At 44.1% G+C, this 23,066-nt stretch overlaps 1 protein-coding gene across 1 annotated transcript in view; it reads left to right on the top strand.

The window, feature by feature from the left end:
* LOC143355543 (uncharacterized) overlaps nt 1-23,066 on the top strand; it is a 373,911-nt gene that overhangs the window by 150,747 nt on the left and 200,098 nt on the right. The window lies entirely within an intron of this gene.

The raw sequence follows: 23,066 nt of genomic DNA, 5'->3' as shown, positions 1-23,066 counted from the left end.
CCCGTCAATGATTATCAATTACCGAGCCGTCACGCGGTGTCGTAGAACCGTTCGATTAAACATCACCGTCATTCCAGGTCATTTGCTTTTCGAGGAACTCGATCGTGCGCCCGCGATCTCGTCTCGCGAAAACGAACGCGCGGACTGGTCCGCAAGCTCCCACCTTATCGCGGACACACGTTTCTGAGTATAGATTACGGCGCAATAAAATGCATCGTTTATAGACGCGCTTTCTTGCACTCGGCTCATAGCCGCTCGCATACGTACCGTTAAATGTCACAACTTCTGCTACGGGAACCCGGCTCCGTTATTGCGCAAACACGGGAACGCGAACCTGAGATCGATAGGCCCAATTGTTTCTGCCATAGTTTTTTCACCATAGAAATTTTCTGAATTTTACTTACGTCTCCTACATACGGCGATTTCTCTATATTTGTCGCCAAGGCCTACGCGATAAACTTCGCAGGATTATCCCCACCACCGCAAGGTATACCCCGTGAGGGGCCACGAAGCTCGAGAGGCTCGAAGCGTAAACGGCTCGAGTATGTCTCCTGGACGATACAGTGATTTCTCTATATATGTCGTCGAGGCTTACACGATAAAGGTCGCGGAATAATCCCCACCACCGTAGGGTATACCCCGAAGCTCGAGAGTGTAAACCTAAGACGTATGTGTGTCTCCTGGACGATACGCGACATATATCGAGAATTCACTGTAGTAATAATTAGACCCCGGGTTTTATGCATTTATAGCAAGCGGACGTGAACGGTTAGGCGGCGTTGACGGTCCCTCGAAGAGTATTAATTCACCCCCTGTTGATGTCCTGATACATATTCAAAGGGTCTTTGATCGATACGAGCTCGTCGACTCGTCTTTACCCGTCCTCGAGCGCGAGAGAAAGAGATAGTAAATTCGCCTGGTAAATCGGTTGTCACGAACAATATTCCACTTTTCGCCCCCCTTCTTTATTACCAATTCCGTATCGGATGGAAACGGAAAACGCTCGCGCGAGATCGCCCGCGGCACGGTCTCTTCAAAGCGGAACGAAGGGTACGCAGCTTGCGAATCTTAATTCGTGAGCGTGCTCTACGTATTCCGCGGTCCTCGTTATTGGATTCCTCCTGATAATTCGGCCCTAAATCATCCCTCGGACCACACGGGCCACGACTAATTCCGTGGCTCGTCTCCACGGGCTCGTGCATTATGCAGGGACCGGCAAAGGGTTGATCCTCCGGGGACGCTTCCGTCGACGTGACACTACTTGGCCCCGGTTAATAGAATATCGTCTTCCTGTAAACAGATTGCTATGGAAAACCGAGGGACCTTCGGTGACCTCGCTTCGCCGACTATTCGTTCGTCCGACCTGCGTTACGGGTATAACACACTCCATAATTAGGATGAAAAGACAACAGAGTGAAACATTTTTATCGATGAACACTAACGACCGCAAAGAAAGAGCAACCAGATAAACAATATTTAGTTACAGTGCTAGGTCCGATCTTTATTGATTTGTGCAATAAACGCTGTCTTAGTTTCAGTTATTTATACGTGGACTGTCGGTCTTTATACGAAATAAAAATTGCGCGAGTTATACGTAGATCTTTATGCAAAATAAAAATTTTCCATCTGAACTGTGACAAACACGAGTAAAATAGACATATACTTTCTTTGTTAATATGTTTAACCCATTTGCATCATTAGCATGTATATATACGCTCAATTTTCCTGGTCACTATCACCGTATACGCTCAATTTATTTTTTCTTATAATGCTGAAAAATGAAGTTCTTTGACTTGTAGTCATTTTTGTACTTAAATATAATAGAAAAAAAGTTTGGTGTGAATAATATAACTATGAATAGTATAATATAATTTGTTTGAGAATAATATAACAGTGGCAAATTGCAGCTACTCATTTCCGCCATAATTGCATAAAATCCGCAGTCTAGTTACAAAGAATAGAAACCAAATGACAACGTGTTTCGTCTTACAATAATTCCAAGAACTCGTTCACGACATAACAACGTTCTTAGGTAGTTGCAATGTTCACTTTTGCCATGAACGTATAAAGTCTATTCATATGTGAGGGTCGTGGAGACATGAGATATCGCAGGTTCGGATAATCGAGGTCCTACTGTAGAGCAATTAACGTGTCGAGCGGCACTCGATCGGCGCGTAACGTGCGAAATAGTAGAATGCGATTTTTCTCGTTGTTTGCGATCAGGGTAATCGGACATTCGGTGACGTTCGCCGGCTATCGGCCCGTAGAAAGTCCGTGTCGAGGGAAAAAGAATTCGGTGTGCATCGTGGGGCATTCGTGGAAACGATAGTCGGTCCGCGATGTCACGGGAGGAGGTTATCGCGGGAGACAACCGGCCCATGACATCGATCAGTCTGTGTCGCTCGATGAACCCCGTATCAGCGAACATTAATTATTATTGCCTGCTCGACACTTTTCAACGGCCGCCTCTCTCGTCGGCGGAACCCGAGCCGGCTGATAACCATAGTAATCTCTCGGCCGCGAGGCGTTTGACACGAGCGTTACGAAAATCGCGGCGCGATCGCGAGGTGCCCGACAACTCGAAAATGTCGGGCCGGGTCGGGTCGGGTCGGGTCGAGAATTTTTTCCGGTTCTGCGACGGGTTCTTGAGAATTTTGGGATTCTCCAACATGGCGGGGTTCTTACGAATTATTAGGAGTGCGGAGAATAATTTGGAAGATTATTGGGAATCTAAATTTTCGGGAAACACGACCTATTCGAGAATCCGAAAATTTTCGAGAATCCTAATAATTTTCGGGTTCTCCGGATTCTGGATAATTTTAAAGATTCGTGAGGATGATCTAAAAAATTTTCGAGAATTCCACAATTTTCAAGATTTCCGAGAGTATTAGGACTCCCAGAATTTTCAAGATTCCAGAATTGGGAACAGTACAACGATCAACGTGCCCGCAAGAGGAACCTTCAAAAACTGAATAATTAAGAATTATTAGAAAAAGAAAGCAATTCCTCACGACGGACACAGAAAATTTTAATTCTGCATAAAGACTCGCAGTCGAATCTTCGATTACAGCTATAGTCCGAGAGTTAAAACACAAAAATTTCAAAAAAGAATTCCATTAGCCAGCGGACGACGTCGATAAAAAATAAAATTGAAGTGTGCTCATAGAAAATCTTTAGACCTAATTTCGAGTGCACACTGAAATCTCCATGTGTTCGGACACTTGGCCTCGCTCTCGGTCAAATATTCCGAGAAGAACGCGATTTCACGGTTCGTGACAGGCATCCGGTCAGCTTCTCGGCGAAGAGGATCTCGAGAGGACCACCTCGCGAGCGAGCGAGCGGTCCTCGAGGACTGGAAAATTGATAGCTTCTTTCTTTCTTTTTACCCCACTCGAAGATTCGAGGAAGGGCGTACTCTCCCGACGAGACGGGTTGTTGGGATTTTCTGTGGCTGTTTCCTAGGGGACCTGCACTTTGTCAAGACAAGTTTATCCGCGAGCCAACGTCGCCTCGCTAGCCTCTGTCTGTTTACGCACATTATGGCCAAGACTTCTTAGATTCGCGATAAGGTAGAGTGACCACGTTACCGACAAAATTCGGCGAAAGATTGTTTCACGTGCCTCAACTTTTCGCCCTTACGCAAGAATATTTTTCGCTGGAAAGGGCTCGTTCCAAAGAGGAAAGTTTAATCTAGCGCGTGCTGGTCATGAGCTGCTGAGATTATGCAGATATTTGGTAATATAAGCGTTAAAAGTCACGTGACTACCATAAGTTGGCGACGATTTAAAATGGAGCTCGTCGAGAGTTCCTAGTAAGAAAGAATGACTACAGGAGACAATCGGTGTAACGAAGGACTAGATTCTAGGATTCTAGGTTGACATCTGCACCGCGAGCAAAGTAGTATCATTCATCGAAACCTTTGCTTCGCCGCGAATTCGCTCGGCGAACACCCCTGCGGCTGTGAAACCGTGCGTAACTAACCTCACGCACGCTCTGCGTATCGACAAGGTTATGCCAGGATACGGACTCCATTCATGATGCGTGGACGCGTGTAAATACTACGGTACGCGTCTATGCATTTTTATTTTATTATAATAAATCTCATAAAACCGTGAGATTAGTCGTCTGAAAGACCACAGTATTTTTTTCACACTTTTCTGTTTTTAATGATTTTTTTTTTTTAATGAAACTCTTACCAACATATTCGTCACATTTTTCTCGTTAAAATGAGCCCAAACACGATACAGTTTGGATTATTTGTTCTTGTTTAATCCACGATGTAGTGGAACCTCGATTATGCGAACTCATCAGCGAAATGCGCGAGTGTTGGCACAATTCGAATTGTTACCTACTCGATTTAATCGTTATTGATTTGTACAATAAATTGTAGTATGTTTTCGTCGTTTTAAATTGACTTCAGATATCTTACTTCAGGCATCATCGGTTCGCATAATCGATGTTCCACGAAATCGCTAATTGAACGGGCAAATGTGTTTGGAATTGTGTCGTGTTTGGGCTCATTTTAATCAGAAAAGCGCGACAAATGTATTGGTAAAAGTCTCGTAGGCAGTGCAAATAAATTATTGTCATATTCTTGTGACAAAAACACGCAAAATAGTAAAAACATTAGGAAAAAGCATATTCTTCCAATTAAGAGGGACAATTTGTATTGTACCCAAAGATGATTAGCAATAGTAATCTTAAAAACAAATGAAAGTCAAAAGAAGACTCGTCGAATTTTCTCTGTGTGTGGCCCTCGCGTGCTACAACTGTGACCATTCTTGTCTAAATCGCTCTCGAAGGAACAGATAGTTCCTGTGCTTGTTCCAGGTCGTTTCTATGCATGTTCTAGATCGTAGATCATTCGGGAACGTTTCGAAGGACATGAAAAAAATAGGGTTCCGTCGAGACACAGTGGTTCGTTTGTGGGCCACACGGGGATTATTATTTCACGATGCACTCGTCGACGTCTATGGCTGTTCCCCGGTGATTTAGGGTCTGTTTACATGGCCTGGGCCACTGTCAAGTGCGTCTTTGCTTCGTGTCACCGGAGCTGGAGACGTTAACCGGTGACGTACGATCTCGTGGCTGATTTAAGGGGTCACCGGCTCTTCTTTCGTCCTGTCACTGTGAGACATTGGGATCTCGAGTGGCCCGATACTGTGGGTCCTATCGATCTTTTAAAGTGCCGATACCCTATACCAGTTTTTCACTCTATGGCAGATAGCATTATAAGTAGACCGCGGATTTTATTTGGTTACGACAAGAACAGATTAAATGCAGAAAACATTTGAAAATTTTAAATGTTCCGTTTTCACTATTTTCAAGGCGTTATTGACCTCTTACGCTACGATTTATGTTACAACTATTCATAATTACTTAGCGTAGCTCAATATTTTTCTTGCATGAAAATCCGAATTTTCAAGTCACTCAAATTAAGCTCAATCAAATTTTAAATGCTGACAAAATTCTCAGGTTGGTGTCACAGCCTCTTCAACAATATACAAATAGTAACAGTGTGTTTTGAGAAGTAGTTTTGGGTAGAAAAATAGCCGAGTGCAGCCGCCAGTTTTCGCGAGGACTCGGTTCGAAGAGTATCGTTCGAGAAAGTCGGTCGAAGGTGCAGAATCGATGTAGCCTCGATTGAAAGTCGACGCCAGTGCGCGATGATAATGCGAGCACAAACGGATCTCTGTCCGAGCCCATCCATAATACATCGCTCCGGGCACGTTCTCCGGTTTTTTGTCACTGGATACGTTGACGGATGCGTGAAAGGAGTCTGAAGGACCCGGAGGTCTTCCTCCTCCTTCCTCCTCGTCCCTCGTGCTCCTCCAGCGCGCGAACGGAGAACGTAAATTACCGAGCATTCGACTCGAGAAAATCCTCGTGAATTTCGTAACGACGCGGCCACGGAGGAATTTTGATCTCGATCTCGCGGCTAGAGATCACCGCGAGACCATCCTAAATAGCTTCTTTTTTTTTGTGACAGATGCGGAGAAATTTCTATCCTCGCACAAAGAGCCGCAAGTATGGTTACGACATAGGTGGCCGAGGACTGTGCGGCAGTTGCAACCGAGCGGCCCCGATTTTGCAAAGAGGACATTCGGCTCGGAGGGAAACAATCGAAAATTGACTCGGACGGTATAAATCACGCTAGACCGGTCTAACTGAAACGATAAGTTGCTGTAATAACTGTTGCGATATCATCGGCATCATTAATTATCAGTTCCCCCCATCGGCCGGGCCCGCATCAATGAAATTCAACGCAATCGGACGATTAAACGGGCAGCCCGGCGAGCCAGATAATATCGCGAACGAATTACCGCCAATATTATTTAGATATCTGACAGGTTGCTAGACGAGCCTCGGTGCCCCGATAGAATCTTCGCGTTACAAAATCCCATAATTCATAGCCGGATCGAAACGAAACAACGATATCTCGCCCCGTCGTCCGAGAGGACGTGATCGTTACACGATCTACCGGTTCGAAATCGTTATCCGAATCCTTTGTTTGCACACCTCTTACGAGCTGCAATTAATCTTCCCGCTTGCCCCTCGGGAACGAGTAATGTACACTGGCAGTTAGCAAGGATGTACCATACCGTCGGGAATTTGAGGTTAGCCCTTTTTTGCCTCGTGCTGTCACCAGTGTCGCCAGATGAGGGGAGGGAGCACCAATTGAGGGGAACCCCTCTTATCCCCTCTTAGGCGAAACGTGTCACGTGACCGGGCCGCGGTGGAAGGGGAAGTTAGAGTGGGGACGCAAGTCTTGACCTGGCGACACTGGTTCTCCGTGCTTCCACTGCTGCTTTTCGCGCGCCATCTTTTCTCTCCGCGTATTGTTACGGCAGATGACGCTGCCATTTGTCAGTTGTACAATTTCACACAACAATCAAGTACGGAATCATTGGACAGTCTGAAAATTCTTCGAGTATTGTTTATCTACCGTAGATTACTTCCTAATTTTTTGAAGTCCATGGTCGAGAATTTTTTCATAGATCTAGTAACAGTATTAGCAATTTTAATCCAGATCCAGTACAGTGCTAAGAACAATTAAAAGCACCGTTGCAGACCATCTAACACAACCCTTCCTGCCATAATACAACCCCTGGAAAAGCTAAAAAAAAAATCTCAGAATAAATTTACCTCCCCCAAATCAGGTCCGCGAAAATCCAACAAATCCGTTGGGCTATTAATCAGGAAAAAATTAGTATGATCGATCAGAGGAGCCGGTGTCTAGACGACGACCAGGGAGGAAGACGCCGCGAGATAATCGTCGGCCGTATAATCCGATGAGGCGTCGATCGAACAATCGATCTATCCACGGGGTCCATTACTTCTCCCCGAGAAAAATAAAACCGGGTTCGCGTAATCCGCCGGTAATCCCAAATACGCGTCTACCGGAGCCAACCGGAGGCGAATTACTTTAGTCTCGCAAGTCCGACCGATAATCACGCTCTCTTCTCTTTTTTCCCCCGAGAGAGAAAGAGAGAGAGAGAGAGAGAGAGCCCCCCCCCCCCCCCCGTCCGACGAGCATAAAAACGACCGTTCCATAATTGATTTTGTTCTTCGAAAGTTGGCATGCACTCGGGCGTCGGCGGCTGGCCGGCTAGCTCGCTACGCGAAACTTGCAGCGAAAAGCTTCCCCGCAAGCACTCGAGTGCCTCCTCTCGAACCCGTTAAAAGTTTTGTAACGATCCCTCGCGGAAATTCCCGATCGTGCGCCCCTCGACGACCCGTCCGAGCAAAAAGACTCACATGCAACCCGTCTCTCGTTTCGCCCACCACCTTTTCCTCCGTTTCGCCGACGTCATCACCTGCGAAACCAAATCCCGAACGCGAATGAATCACGACGGACGACTACTCGCAATCTTGACAGGCTCGTTGCCGATTTTTGCATTTCTCTGGTGGACCCTGGCGGATCTTCTTTATTTCCTTTAGAGTATGTCCCGGTAGGAATTTTCAAACTTTCGGACTCTCAAAATAAATACAGAAAATACCACTTTGCCATACGTTGCCTTTACTGGAAAATGAACGCTAAAATTGTAAACTACAAAGTCCAATAGAGAACCGTTAGAGACCAATAGAGAACTAGAGAAATAGTGTTTACCAATAGAGAAACCCTTCTGCCAAGTTTCAGCTCGATATCTCATCTGCGAGGGTAGTTATAAAGGAAATTCGAAAATCCAGTATTTGGCCCATTTTCCCCAGACAACGACAATTCAAAATTCTGAGAAAAATCTGACACGTTTCAGATACCGAGCCACATATTTTGAATTGCTCTCAGATTTTTCCGTTGCAAACTCTGATTGTAAAAATCGAAAAAATGTAGATTTCATATGGAAATCAAAGAGACACTAGAACAGAATTAATTCAGCAACGAGACATTGTCCTGAGTATTATACTCAATCTTTTTCAAATTCCTGAGTTTGGTGCATGATAGTTGAAAAAATTAAAAAACACTGTTTTTCGGCGTTGCAGCGCTACATTCTTACCTGGTAGTGTTCCATTAAGGTCGCGTGGAAAACCTCCGATTTCGAGTGATTTTTGTTCCCTTTCGGAACAAAGGGAAAGCAGCGTTCGGGCCGCGAAAAGGGGGCAAGTTCTGGTCAAAATCGACACGGATACGTTCTCGCTCATCGGATTGGAGAGCGCGGGAGACGGGGGCGGAAAGCGCGCGGCGTTGTTAATCCTCGAAAGTCGGGGGTTAAGCAGCTTGGAGAGCTTGGAGAGTTGGAACGCGTAAAATTGCGCGGGGATTTCGCCCGGTGGAGTTATTAATGCTCGCCGGTATCGTTACCTTGTTATTTAATGGATCCCCGCGTTTTGCGAATTAGGGGATCATCGCCTGTTCCGCGATTTTTACGAGGAAAATTAAAAAGCGCCGATTCATTTATCGGCGTTTCTTTCTGTTACGTCGCATGCTCGTTTACCGGATTGGAGTGCTCCGAAATGCACCGACCCCATTCGTTCCGTGGTGGTGAAATAAAACAAAATAATACAAATCTGTTCCGTGTTGAACAGAACATAAAAATAATGCAGATCGTGGCGCTCCGTGTTCTATGAACAATAGTTACGAATAAATGTAATTATAAATAATAGTGTACAAATAAATTCCATATAATTTGGAATCTTTCCCATTATTCCTCAAGACAAAAATGTAAAAGCTAGTCTCTCACTTTTATCAGGCACATTTTGCAAACTTTCCACTAAAACAATAAATCTATCAACCTAATCTACACTGATTCGTTACGAGTATACTGCGGCTTTTGTGAACTCACGGTAAGAATGAGTAAAATATCGTTGCAATGTTCTCAACGCTACAACGTGATTAAGAAAAGAAACAAGTGTCGAGAAACAGCATCAAAATCTTTATTTTCCATGAAATAAATTTCTAGTTTTTCCGTCAGGTTATCACACGCGCACAAATACTTAACAAATTACCAAAGCAGATTTACCAGCAGCGCGGAGTCTGTTGATTCGGTTGAAAAACGAACGCGTTCCCAGCGGCTCTAATAATTCGATAATCGGCTGTAAATTACGCAGGGTGAAAGGCGTGTAAATCGCAGCGTGGTTGAGAGGTCACTAAATAAATCCGGCAGTGTATCAGCGTGGCCGATGACACATTAAAATTCCGTGGATTCCGCGCGAGTCGCGGAGGGCAGGTTACAAATTTCGCGAGAGCGAGCGTTTCATCGCATGACGTTCACGCGCGGCCCCGGACACGCCGGATTTGATGTATGTTGCCAGAATTGGCAATTATTATCGACTGTTACGGCGGTAAGCGTGCGTAATCGTCATCGGTATTACCATATATACTGTTATTTCCATTCCGACTTCGGCCGGCGTCCATAATGATAGCGTTGTTCCGGCCGCCACCCTGTTCGTGCGCCGCTCCGCTCCGCGTCTCGACCGAGCAACCCCCTTCTTTTCCTTTCGTGACGATTGCATAAACACAGAACCGGATTCCACGTCCGCCGCTGGGCAAATTTATTCGCCGCGATCGCTATAATTTTGATAAATTTCATTTAATACAATACACTGTCAGCCGGCTACACCGTTCCTGGGAAACGAGGGTGGTTATTCAAAGACGGGAACAACAATCGCAAGCAGGGCTCGAAACCGTTCCGAAAATAACCGTTTAAATCTGTCTCATAAAGGCGCTGCAAGAATGTTTAAAAATTGTCGAACGTTAGTCAGATTGGCCTGAGTCAACTGTCGGAAATAGGAATTCAACTCAAAATTCTTCTTTTAAATCAATCTCCCGAGTCGAAACTATTGAAAAAATAGTCGGAAATTGTTCGAATATTCTCACAATTTTGTATTTCCCCGAACTAATGGATAATCATTTCGTAAAAAAAAATCAACGTTTTCAAAAACCCTCGGCCTATCTATTACGTAAAATCTTCACGAATTTTCTATTTCCGATGATCGTCTATGTTACAGAAATTCGATTCAAGTAAAACTCAACCCCTCAACGACTTCTATAAAAATTAATTAATGACAATTTTTAAAATTCAGTAAAAATCGTATTGAAAACCGTAAGACTGTCGCATCTACACAATCGTCGACACGAAGTCGTTCCCGTCGATTCTGAAGAGCGAAGGGTGGCCACCCTTAAAAGACGCAGGCCACACAATCGCTCGAGAACTTCCGCCTTCGATGAAAAATCAAAGGGGGCTGTTTCTTTTATACTGGTTCTAAAAAGAAGAAGAAGACGAAGAAGAAGAATCAGCAAAAGATGGGGTGCAAGAACAAAAAGGGTACTATTTAAAAGGTACAGCCAGTCAGCTGGAAATCACAGGGCTCCTGTGAAAAGTTTTCATCTACTCGGAAAAGTTCCTGCTCTCTGCGAGCGGTCTTAGAGAGCCGGCTAAAAGAAAAACACCCCTTTAACGAAGACGTTTCCTCCCTCGAAGCACCCCCGCGCGACGCAAATTACCGGCACGACGAAGAATTTAGGCGCGCGAGCTGTATGCTTAAAAGTCTTCGCAAATCGGAAGAGGTGGCAAGAGGAATGGGGGTAGGAAAAGGAAAAGGAAAAGGCACGCCACATTGAAGTAGGAACCAAGCTCCTCAGGTTACAACCGACAGTTCACAATGTATAAATCATAGTAATAACCGTGTGGTTTCACCTGCGTATTCGACGAATCGTACGGGGTGCGAGAAAAGTAATAGCCACCCCTTCTCGCGGTAAATGTACACCCCTGTGAATATTTGTGAAAGAAACATGCTGGAACATTCCTTATAACTATACTGCAGCTTTTCGTATAAGATCAAAATTGTCAATTCCAAGAAATGAATAGAAATTTGCTTCCCTAATCATTTTAATAAATTGATGATAATACGTGGGATTGTTGTTCTTAAATCCTTTCATTCTATCAATCTTACTTTTATGCTTACAATTACTGTTTCAAATTGCACCTGCTCATTTCTGTGATAAATGTATAAAATCCTGATCGTGAGAAAGTTAAAATTGTTAAGTATTTGTTACAATGCCTGCTGGATATTAATAACTTTTTTGTTTATATTACTTTAATATCGTATTCGTGACACTTTTCCGATTAAATTGATACCAAACACGATACAATTTGGGTCGTGTTTATTCGTTGAACCCACGATACAGTAGAACCTCTGTTATCCGAACGAATCAGTGGAATATACCTAAATGTTCAGATAACAGAATATTTACCTAGGCATAGTGCTGTGTTAAATCTTCACTGACTTGTAAAATACATCATGCTGATCGCTTCATATTCACCCGTATACATGTAAAAGACGTCTTAATACAGAATTCAGGTACTGGTTCGGATAATCGAGGTTCTACTAAATCGTGAATTGCACAGCTAAACCTAATCCGAATTATATCGTGTTTGGGTTCAAATTGACCAGAAAAATGTCACAAATACGACAGTACAAGTCTCATAAAAAAAAAAATTAAAAACGAACAGTGAAGATCAATTTTCAATGCAAAAGTGGTGTAAGGAAAGAAAACTTGACTACTGGAAATTGTATTTAAAATCGTATTAAAATGAAAAGTCGACGAACAATCGACTTTTTGACCAATTTCGAAAATTGCTTATAAATCAAGTATTTTTCCCCTCTGTACGAAAACAATAAATCAATGGGGTAAATTGATTTTCACAACTTTTGTGCAGCTCGTATGAGGGAACATTGTTGCGGTACTTTTCTTACACCTAGTAGAATCGACTGCGTGCGTTTCGGGTGCAGCAGGCTGCAGCAGGCCGCGCGAATATCGCATGCATTATTCAAGGACCACGGAGACTGGCTGCACCGCCGCGAGAGCCCGGCTTTGCATAAGCGCTGACGAGGAAAACTGCACCCACGCCGCGAGTATTCATCGATAACCCACCCCCCATGCAACCAGGTGTCATAACCACCCCCGTAGACTTTTCGCGGCGTTCGCGCGAACGATACCGTTTCCAATGCTTTTTGCTTTCATAGCTTTTTCAGCCGTGTTTTCGGCCCGCGTGTCCAACTCTAAATCCCTCATTCTGCAATATTTACGCTTTTGGTCCCGTTCTAACAATTTTCTTGATTTCCTAAAACCTTTTGTTCTCTAATTTCCAAACCGAGTTTTAACAATGCTTTAACGATGCTTTATATGCAGACAAATAAAATCTATAAAAAGAATGACAAAATTCCTCGCTTTGAAACTTATATTTTTGTCATTTCCTCGTCAAGATTAACAGGATGATATAAAAAAAAGTAAAAAATTTCTGGATTGCCAAGGTGAAGTTGCATGCTATTCAGAACATACTCCCTAAAAATATATATAACTCGTGTATTCGTTATTATTTTTGCTTGAAAAAAATCACAGGTATACTTCGAATACCGACAAATACGTGTGTAAAATCCCAATGCAAAAGGTTCGATAGTTTCCCGGAAAAAATTCTTAAAAATTCAATTGTTTCCTAAATAATGTCAAAGCTAAGTGGACAAGCTAAACGACAGCGTATCGTCGCGATCCTCGGTTTCCCAGCTGGTTCTGGGAAAGGCTCGGTCCCAGAGAAAAAGTTGATGGAGCACGATTTATTCGGGGGAAAAAAATCGGCATTACCCGTGGCGGATCAATCGAGGGCTTAACGATCCCCCGTTCTGCCGATGGACGATAATTTCAAACGGGCCTTAACGAGCCACTCGAGTGCGTCAGGTGGAACGCGTGTGTATGTAGGTGTCGTCCTCCTCTCTTTTCCTTTTATTTTCTTTCTTTCGGTTCGGGGGAAAGAACGACGCCTCGCGTCGCGACGGCCTTTGTTGAACGCTGCCTCTGCCGGCGCAGACCCGCGAGCGGAGATTATTGTCAGCCGGCGAACAATGCCCATCGGGACTCTGTCTACCGCTAATCAAGCGTCGCCCCGCTAATTATCGAGTGCTAATTGAGTTGCGCTCGCTGCGGACCGCCGACGGCGAACTCGCCTCGGAAACTGTCTCGAATACGAGCCCCGGGGACCGGCTCTTAACGAGAAACAGTCGCGAGTTACCTTTTTCTGCGTCCCGAAGAATTTGGTAATCGAAGCTCATGCAACAGCGTTGCAGTTTATGCTAATTCTCTTTCGGGAAGTTCGTACGCGACGTTCAATTTCCGAGAGTCGGTTTTTGTTGGTGTTGTATCACTGTGTATAACGTTCTACGAAATAATGTGATTTTTCTGTTCATTTTATGTGGTCATGATTTGGCATGGTTGGTCTCCTGAAATTTCCACGTGCAGCAATTTTTAATAATTAAATTGATAAACTGAATTCACTGAATTCGTTTTAAAACTGGTGGTCGATCAATTTTACTAACTCTTCGCCTGTAATCGAATTATTTACAATTAATATAAAACACAAAGTATCGTATTTAATTAGCACGTTTTGTTTCCGCGGTTATGCCGCATGTTTATAATCTTAATAAACTCCCGTAGGTATGCGGTTTCAGATTTTCAAGTTGAAACTGCTGGCTGTCAAGAAATCACCGAAGTTGAAGAGCGACAATTTATTGCTATAATTATTTGCGAATTTGTGCAGATTTTTCGGTGAGGTGCGCCGTGGTTTGTAAAAAGTAAAATTGCAATTTTACCGTATCACGTGTTCTGCAAGTATACCAGCACCGTCGAGCTATCGATAAAAATAATTGAGCAGCAGAATCGATATAATCAGCGAAACCTATGACGCGCGTTTCGGTGGCACGCTTTACTGTCCCGTTGCAGCTCTGATGCTCGTAAAACGTTGCTCGGTTGCTGGACAATTAAGAGAGCCAACAAAGTGTTCCCGCTAATGCCACCGCGGAGAGACAAGATTCGCAAATTGGCAGTCGTGCGTCGGTAGCCGGAAGGGTTCGACCAGCCATTAAAAGAAATTATGCCGGGCGACGCGTACACTTCCGGACGCTGAGCGCGTCTACACACACGTCCGTCCGCGTCTCCATACGCACGCGTCCGTATACGTACACCGGGGAGAACATTATTCCGAGGGAATGTATCATGACGGCTATTATCGTTAACATGTAAATGCTGCTGGTCTAATGGTGTCTTAATTGAGTCGACCATTAGACCCTCGTGTAACTCGCGTACCTCCCTGCGCGTCCAATATTAAGATATTAGGATCGTTCGTATAATAAAGGTATTAAGGGGCCCGGGCCTGGACCGGTACGGGACCTGTTCGGTTTTTCACTTTCTAACGGGAATCCGTGTCCAGTTTCGGAGAACTGCTTTCCTCCGAACCACCGCCATTTTCTGTCCATTCACATTTTAAACGAACGAGAACATTTCGGGGATAATTCGGTAGTTACAACAACTTGGTTCTTGGAGCAACAAAAACTTTCATCGAGAGCACAAAGCTAAGTACAGCGTGTATAAAAATTATATGTTACGATTATCAATAGCGCGATTCCACACCTCCGGATCGGTGGAGATCTGTGAAAAAAATGCACCGGAAAATTCATTTTTACCTCGAAACTTAAAGTCAAAGTATCGAAAAATTTGAGTGATGAGTACTATACGATGCAATAAAAGAAAATTTTTCGACACTTTGACCTTGATTTCCAAGGTCAAGGTGAATTTTGCGGTGCATTTTTTAAACAGATTTCCACCGATCCAGAGGTCTAGCATCACGCTATGGTGGTCGTGATATATAATTTTTATACACCCTGTACAGTGAATTCTCGATATATGTCAGCAACACGGGTCCTGCCAGCGTCGTGTATCGTATAGGAGCTGTGTTATGTTTTACACGCCTCTCGAGCTTCGTGGACCTTCACAGGGTATACCCCGCGGCAGTGGGGATAATTCCGCGACGTTTATCATCCAAGCCTCGGCGACATATATAGAGAAATCAGTGTATACAAATACAGCAGAATGATTTTCGGTCGAAAACAAGCTCGAACAAATCGATAATGATTTCGAAAGCTGGAAGAGAGTGGTAAAAGCTCGGCCGGTAGAGAAAATGGACGATTGCCCCTTATATGGTTGATCCAGGGCACAGGTATGGTCGGTCGCCAATTAAATACCGTGGCGGAGTATTCGCCATTCACCTGTCACAATGCGCATCAATCAGCGCTAACCGAGCGTAGGAGAACGCTTTTATCAGCGTTACGCGATCGAGTGGCGCGAATCACTTGAACAAGGATCGTTCGAACCAGCGATTCTCGTCGCGGCGCGGCGTGGTGGCGGTGGGCAGGGGGTTGCAAGGGGGTTGGAACACGGCGATGGGGCGAAGGGGAGGAAGGGCACGGCACACGGGATGGCCCTTCATTCTCGTTCGTCGGCATAATAATACAGACGGCGCGCGGATCCGCCGCCGGCTCGAAAAGCGAAAACCGCGAGCGAATCGCCGCCGGTCAGGAGAGCGGTAATGCATGCGATTATGCGGATCAATGAGCTATGGTCCTATTTATGGCTCTATCAGCCGACCGCTACCTGCACCCTCGACCCACCCGTGACCACCTTTTTTTATATGTCGATGCATGCTGATCATCGCGTGACCGTTCGCGGATTCTCCGTCGAACGCTGTCTCTCTCTCTCTCTCTCTCTCTCTCTCTCTCTCTCTCTCTCTTTCCTACGAGTTTGCGAGTGACTTATATTCTTTAACGGTGCACCGCATGGTATGGTCCCCAGTAAATTAAAGGTAATTGTCATCAACACTATTTCATTCGTATAAACGATTATTAATCATTATTATTAGTCACTTGATAATGCAGTTTTCACCTTACACTACAATTTACAATTTAGTCCATCTCGAGATGAATAAATTGACGTTTAATTCCACTAATATTACGACAATCGTTTTTAAGCGAATAATTAGTCTGCGTTAGTATGCTTACTCGTAGTGCTTAACAATTAATTATATAATCTACACGTAGTTTAGAGTGTCTCACAAATTTTCCACTGACGTACCAATTCTTGTTCAGCTTGTGAGACTTATTCAATTGCGAATAAGTGTTCTGAATTAAATAAAAACTGTTGTATCCGACTATCCTTTAAAACGATCTATGTTTGTATCTAAGAAATTGATGATAGTTTTAATCTCGCGAATGCGAATCATAATAATAAACTTCATACGAAGGAAATAAATCATGTACCATGGAAATACTCTGGATGAGAAAAAATTTCCTGGTTTCGAGTGCGGGGGGATTAACCCTTTGCACTCCGAATTTTATTTCAATTTCGTTACCGGCAGCTCCCAACGCTTTTAAGTATTAATTTTGATATTTACTTCAAGATCATTCGTATTATCCTCCTAAATTACGCTAGGTTTTACCTAATAATAATAATAACAATAAACCGGGTCGGTAAGAGCGTCGGTAACGTGTGCGCGACATATATTTATTTGGACGTGAAATAATGTCGAGTGGGACTCGACAATGGAGCTGCTGAGATAAAAACTAATGTCGAGTCACACTCGACATAGGAGTGCAAAGGGTTAAACTAGGATTTCAGGAATTTTTCTCGAATGCCGAAGGGAACGAGCGAGGAGACAAAAGACGAGAATGATCATCACTGCCGACGAATATCGACGAGCGCTATCGAAAGCTAGAGCTGACGCAGGGCTAGAGCTCGAAGATGTTCCCGTAGAAAAGCTGAAAAGTGGGCTTGGTCTGGGGTTGGCGGGGGAAGGGGTCCGCTCGTGGTATCCCGCGGGGGCGGCTGCTTTGACCAGGTAATGGCGTGCCGAGAAGAATGGGAAATGTCACCAGGGGGCGCGGACCTTACTTCAGGTCGAGTCAACCTCGTTTCTTTTTGTTCGAGCCGACGACGACTGCGCAACACGGCGGAGCCGCATGGGGTTGGATCATTCTCCGTGGCGTCATTAGTCCTCCCGTCGACGTGACCGCATACTTCACTTCGGGATATAGAAACTTCGAAACGCGATGATCTCCTGGTGCCGAATGGGAAACTTGCCACCTATGCCAGACAAATCGAAAGACGGGGAAAACTGGCTCCAAATGTTCCCTCTGGGATGCTCTGAGAAGTTTCTGACAGAGTACAGTGATTTCTCTATATATGTGTTGTTGACATATATCACGTTGACTGTCATGTCACCCATATGTGGGTGACGGAATTATTTGTCCAGGTTTTAAAATGAATTTTTACGTTGATATATGAATTGTACCGATTAGGATCTATAAAATTCAAGAAAGTTGGAGAATGGATTTTATTCAATTTTTATTTCATTAAATAACTGACTTTGGTTTTATGGAATTTTTGAGGTGTCTAGTTTGCCAGTCAAAGTGATGTCGAGAATTCGCTGTAGTCTGTGACGTGACAGACAACTCTGAATTTCATGACGAAACTATGACAAAACAGATCATTCTGAATTTTACAACATTATTGGGACAAAACGGACGATCTTGAATTTTATAACGAAATTGTGACAAAACAGACAGTTCTGAATTTTACGACAAAATTGTGACAAAACGGGTCGAGCAAGACAATAACCAGCCTCCCCAACAATAAATTGATTGAAAATACGAAGTATTTATTAAAAATACTCCCATACCTCCATTTGAATGAGGACAGCGTCCAATTTCTTTTGTTAGCTCATGTCCTCGTATACAGACTTTAGACCGTATGCGTGTATTAATAATAGCAGTATTAAAACTCTTTGCGTACCGTAGCTCTTGTCTAGAGGAAGAAATCCGCGAATCACGAAGGTCACCGAATATTTTTCTGGCACGGGGATTCGCAGAGGTCGATTGGAAGGTTGAAGGGTGTAGGATGAAGACGACCCCTCATCCTCGACAGCATCTGGCACGTCCCGGGCATCGTTCGATCAGCGTGGCGCCTTCGTTCGAGGCGCACGCGTTTCTTTTCTTCGACTGCCCGGCGGATTCCGTGTAATCGCTAAGCGGGCGCGTGCTACGAAAAAGATAGGGATCTTCTTCTTCTTCTTCTTCTTCTCGTCTCCGCTCTCCGCGAGCTGAGCCACGGGGCACGGGCCAGGCTTCCCACACCTAGCCGATCTACCTGACCTACCTACCAGGTAACTACGCTAACCTTGATAACCCTCTCGCCGCGCCGGTCCTTTGTCCCGTTCGTCAAACACGTGTACGTTTCACCGAAGGACGGGTGTTAAAAAGAAATATGGATCTCTTGAAATCTATCCTTTATACGGACACCGTATACCACATCCCTCTCTCTTTGTCAACGGGGCCTGACACTGTCCCGCGATATTCTTCGTTCCTCTTCGTTTTATGGACAGTTTTAGGGCCACAACGTTCTCGAGAGGGCTCGGTGGCAACTATTGTGGTGGCTTGTTAGTGTCGAACCCTTCGAGCATGATCTTTTTGATGGGGAACGTTGTTGTGAAGTCGGACGGCGCTTTGAACTTTTCTGTCGAGTCGATGTCGTCCCTGCAGGTGTGACCTCTGGGGCGTGGAGATTTATAGTGGATTGTGGATACTTTAATGTTGAAGAAAGATTGTTAAACTTGATTGCAATTACTTTTGAGAAGCCCATTGGGGAGAGTCTGAACGGACAGATCAAGACAATCTTATATTAACCCCTTGTCCTATCCGCTAACTTGCTCGGGCCACTATAAACAAGATGGCCGGTCACGCGTCGAGCCATTTAGCTGTTTAGCCGTGTGCTCCAACTTGCGAAAAATTATTACTTGCGCAACGAAAGTAAGAAAATACAGTGAATTCCCGATATATGTCCACTGCACAGGTATTGGAGACATATTCGAGCCGTGTTATGTTTACACTCCTCGGCGTCCGAGGTAGTGGGGATAGTTCCGCGACGTTTATCAGCCAGGCATTTGCGACATATATAGAGAAATCACTGTCGTGCGCCTTCGACGCGATCACAAGAAAATAGTAGCCCTACTCGATCTATGTCACAGCACGGACATGACTATGTCATTCACGGATCGAGAGTAACTGAACCACGGGTCTGCCTCGTGCTGTTTACGTTTGGTCCGAACCTGGCACCACGGGTCAGGCACGTGTTTATTGTTTTTCGCACATGTTTCTTATCACGAGTCTCAGTCGTTGTTGTAGGACAAGGGGTTAACAGTGTTCTATTGTTTTGAAATGCTCCTGGGAGCAATCCAGAGCGCTCCCGCAGCAAAGTGGGGAGAAAGAGGACGCATGCGAAAGAGCAAAAGCGGAACGGCGGATTACGAAACGCTCGTTAATTGAAAAACGAGGAGCCGGCGCAGAAGCATCGACTCATTCGCGATCCCGGCAATTAAAAGCGAGGTTTCGCTTCCGTCATCAGAGCCGTGGCGTCGTCGTCGTCGTCACCGTCGTGCGCAAGCAAAAACGAACCGTGCCGAGGAGAGAAGGCAAAGGGGAGAGAGAGAGAGAGAGAGAGAGAGAGAGAGAGAGAGAGAGAGAGAGAGTTGTCGGACAATCAGGATCGCACCTCGATAATGGAACGTTAAAAACAGAGTGGTGTGCGCAGCTGCCGGCTACCGCAGTCGAAAGGGGACGAAAAAAGGAGCGTCTCCTTTCATCGCGTCGCGTCGCATGCGCACGTGTAATTACTTCATCGGCCGCCGGAGCTTGCAAGAAAGGGATACACCGGAACTGGCCAGGTGACAAATGATTTTGTTTTTTTTTTTCAACACTTTCGCGGTGTCATCCCTTGCTTGGTGAAAGGGGGCTTGACTATGATTTTATCGTTCGTTCAGACTCCTTCGAAAATTAATGTGACGGTTCGAGAAAATCGGAAAGAGTAACGAGAGAAACAATTTCATCGTTTATTCAGGTTCCTCCAAAATTGATGAGATGTTCGAGGTGATCTCCATCGAGACACGGTTTGAGAAAGTCGAAGAGAAAGCAAAGAAGAAACGAGGGAGACAGTTTTTTTATTTACTGAAATTTTATCGTTTGTAATGATTTTTGTACGAGACTTTTGCCAACGTATTCGTGGCACTTTTCTGGTTAGAATGAGCTCAAGCACGACACATTTCGGAGCACGTTTGATTGTTTAATCCATGGTATAGTAGAACCTCGATTATCCGAACCAGAATAGCGGCGTTTGAATTCTCTATTAAGACGTGTTTCACATTTAAGAGGTCGATCTGTAGATAAATGTTCTGTTATCCGAACACATGCATTCCGCTGATTAGTTCGGATAGTCGAGGTTCTACTAAATCGTGAATTAAACCAGTAGGCACGATCCAAATTGTATCGTGTTTGGTCTCATTTTACTCGGAAAAATCTCCCGAATCCATTAGCACAAATTGCATAACAGAATAAAGAAATGTCAGAAAGCTTTGTTGTGATTTTAACATAAGGTTTCAAATTGAACACCTTATTGTAAAAATTAGACCGGTCCATTTTCCAATGATGTACTCATTGGAGTCTGACATATTTTTACTCGATTGCTCACTGTTTACTGCAAGGATCAAAAAATTTTCAAAATCCTGACGTATAAAGAATAACAATTTAGAATAGCAATTTCTTAGCATCCCAGAGCCAAAAAACATTTTCCCCTCGCAAAGTCCCAGGGCACCGAACAACTATCTACCGCTGGCATCAACCGATCCCTGGAACAGGGTCCAAAGTACGCGGATCGTAACTCCACTAATTCGATAATTCATGAGAATCGAGTTTCCCGAGTCCGTTGCTGTTGAACCAGCAGCCAGTCCGCTGCTCTGTTGACCCATTTTCCCGATTATCGTCTCGAGGACTGCAATACACCGTGGATTACGCTTGTTGTTCGATCGACAAAGTTCAGCTAACAAGGGAACAGAGCGAAAACTCAGACACACCGATTCCGATGAAACTTTACGGCAGAACGTGGGGTTCTTCGAAAAATATTTCAGACGTACCTTCCAATCATCCACGTTCAAGGGGTGAAAACACCTCTGAAACTTGATGGTGAAAATAACATATGATAACGGAAAACAAGAGGTGAAAAAAGATTTTGATGAAAGTCTCGTGGGGACAACGCGAAATTAACGATTTTTAATTTTTGGTTTACGTTTTCTACTTTATCTGGTTATTTTACTTGCTACTTATTTTTGCAGCTACTTTGTTTTCCTGGGTATTTACTTTACTAGATACCTACTTTACTAGCTACTTATTTTCCTAGGTATTTACTTTACTAGATACCTACTTTACTAGCTACTTATTTTCCTAGGTATTTACTTTACTAGATACCTACTTTACTAGCTACTTATTTTCCTAGGTATTTATCTTTACCAGCTATTTACTTTACTAGCTACTTATTTTCGTAGATATTTACTGTACTAGCTATTTAATTTACAAGCTAATTATTTTCCTAGATATTTACTGTACTAGCTATTTCCTTCACTAGCTACTTATTTTACTAGCTACTTGCTTTGCTAACTACTTATTTTCCTAGGTATTTACTGTACTAACTACTTATTTTCCTAGGTATTTACTTTACTACCTACTTATTTTACTAGCTACTTATTTTACTATCTACTTACTTTACTAGCTACTTATTTTCATAGGTATTTACTTTACTAGCTACTTATTTTCCTAGGTATTTACTTTATTAGCTATTTACTTTACTATCTACTTACTTTACTAGCTACTTATTTTCCTGGCTACTTTACTATCTACTTACTTTACTAGCTACTTATTTTCCTGGCTACTTTAGTAGTTAGTTACATTACCAGCTACTTATTTTCCTAGGTATTTACTTTACTAGCTACTTACTTCTGTAGTTATTTATTTTCCTAGCTACTTAGTTTATTAGCTACTTACTTTACTAGCTACTTATTTTCCTAGGTATTTACTTTATTAGCTATTTACATTACTAACTACTTATTTTACTAGCTACTTATTTTAGGTATTTACTTTACTGGGTACTTAATTTACCAGCTACTTTACTCGCTACGCACTAAACTGTCTACTTACTTTACTAGCCACTTATATAAACGTCCTAAAGAGTGAGACCCTATCAATATTTTGCGTGCGTGAACTACTCGGAAAGAAATACTTTGGCCAATTTTTGAGCAATCTCTGTTGGGCCAGGAGGGAGAATAAAATCGCAGAAAAGTGCCGACTGTCATTGTGCCGCGTCCCGACGACACGGTCCGTCAGCGATGATTCCCGGGGGCCCGGGCCCGAGCAGGCCCGAGTGTCTCGCGTGACGGACGAAAGAGTACGGGGCCCGCTATCAAGAGCAAAAGGACCGCTGTCCCTCGGAGTGAACAGCGTCCGTCGTTAGATTAAAAGTAAAAGAACCGGCGGGAGACGAGGAGGTGAGACGAGAACTCTCGCGTGGAACCCGAAGAAGCGTGTAGAGGAGAGGAGAGGAGAGGAGAAACAAAGAGCCGTGGGGAGAAGGTGGCCCACTCTAAAAGCCAATCAAAGGAATGACAGTCCGCTGCCCGCCTCGTAACCTTCGGAAAGGGCCGGCCAAGGGCTGCCGCCGGATTGGGCACTCGGCTACTCCATATTGATGAGAGTGACTCGTTTAGGCTCTCGCTCTCGCTATGGGAACAATCGCGGCGCCTTCGGGTGCCATACTCTCCGACGGTACCCTTTCGAGATTTCAATAATCGAACCTACTCGCTTCGCTGCTCTGTCTCGTTGACCACTATACGCGACAATAAACGACGATAATCGACTGGTTAACGGTT

This window comes from Halictus rubicundus, chromosome 7 (assembly GCF_050948215.1).
Source record: "Halictus rubicundus isolate RS-2024b chromosome 7, iyHalRubi1_principal, whole genome shotgun sequence".
Lineage (NCBI taxonomy): Eukaryota > Metazoa > Arthropoda > Insecta > Hymenoptera > Halictidae > Halictus > Halictus rubicundus.
This window is presented reverse-complemented; position numbering and strand designations above follow the sequence as displayed.